This window comes from Rhincodon typus, chromosome 22 (genome assembly GCF_021869965.1).
Source record: "Rhincodon typus isolate 14 chromosome 22, sRhiTyp1.1, whole genome shotgun sequence".
NCBI lineage: Eukaryota > Metazoa > Chordata > Chondrichthyes > Orectolobiformes > Rhincodontidae > Rhincodon > Rhincodon typus.
The window spans coordinates 4,704,086-4,705,249 of NC_063353.1; positions in this window are offsets into that span (position 1 = coordinate 4,704,086).

The window sequence follows — 1,164 nt, forward strand, 5'->3', positions numbered from 1 at the left end:
GGTGTGTGTTTATATCAGTGTGTGGATAAATCAGTGCGTGGGTAAATCAGTGCGTGGGTAAATCAGTGCCGCGGTATATCGGTGTGTGGGTATATGAGTGTGTAGGTATATGAGTGTGTAGGTATATCAGTGTGTGGGTATATCAGTGTGTGGGTATATCAGTTTGTGGGTATATCAGTGTGTGGGTATATTGGTGTGTGGATATATCAGTGTGTGGATATATCGGTGTGTGGATATATCGTTGTATGGGTATATCGGTGAGTTGGTATATCAGTGTGTGGGTATATCAGTTTTTGGATATATCGGTGTGTGTTTATATCAGAATGTGGATAAATCAGTGCGTGGGTATATCAGGGCAGGGGTATATCGGTGTGTGAGTATATCAGTTTGTGTGTACATGAGTGTGTGTTTATATCAGTGTGTGGGTATATCAGTGTGTGGGTACATTGGTGTGTGGGTATATCAGTGTGTGTGTATATCGGTGTATGGGTATATCAGTGTGTGGGTATATCGGTCCAGGGGTATATCGGTTTTGGGGTATATCGGTGTGTCGGTATATCAGTGTGTGGGTATATCAGTGTGTAGGTATTTCAGTGTGGGGGTATATCAGTGTGTGTGTATATCAGTGTGTGGCTATATCCGTGTGTGGGTATATCCATGTGTTGGTATATCCGTTTGTGGGTATATCAGTGTGTGGGAATATTGGTCTGTGGGTATATTGGGGGTGTGTGGGTATATCAGTGTGTGGGTATCAGTGTATGGATATATCAATGTTGGGGGTATATCAGTGTGTGTGTATATTGGTGTGTGGGTATATCTTTGTGTGGGTATCAATGTGTGGGTATATCGGTGTATGGGTATATCGGTCTGTGGGTATATCAGTGTTGGGGTATATCTGTGTGTCGGTATATCGGTGTGTGGGTATATCTGTGTGTGGGTATATCTGTGTGTGGGTGTATCAGTGTGTGGGTATCAGTGTGTTGCTATGTCGGTGTGTGGGTATATCAGTGTGTGTATATCAGTGTGTGGGTATATCGGTGTGTGGGTATAACAGTGTGTGGGTATATCAGTGTGTGAGTATATCACTGTGTGGGTATATCGGCATGTAGGTAAATCAGTGTGTGGGTATATCGGTGTGTGGCAATCTCCATGTTTGGGTATATC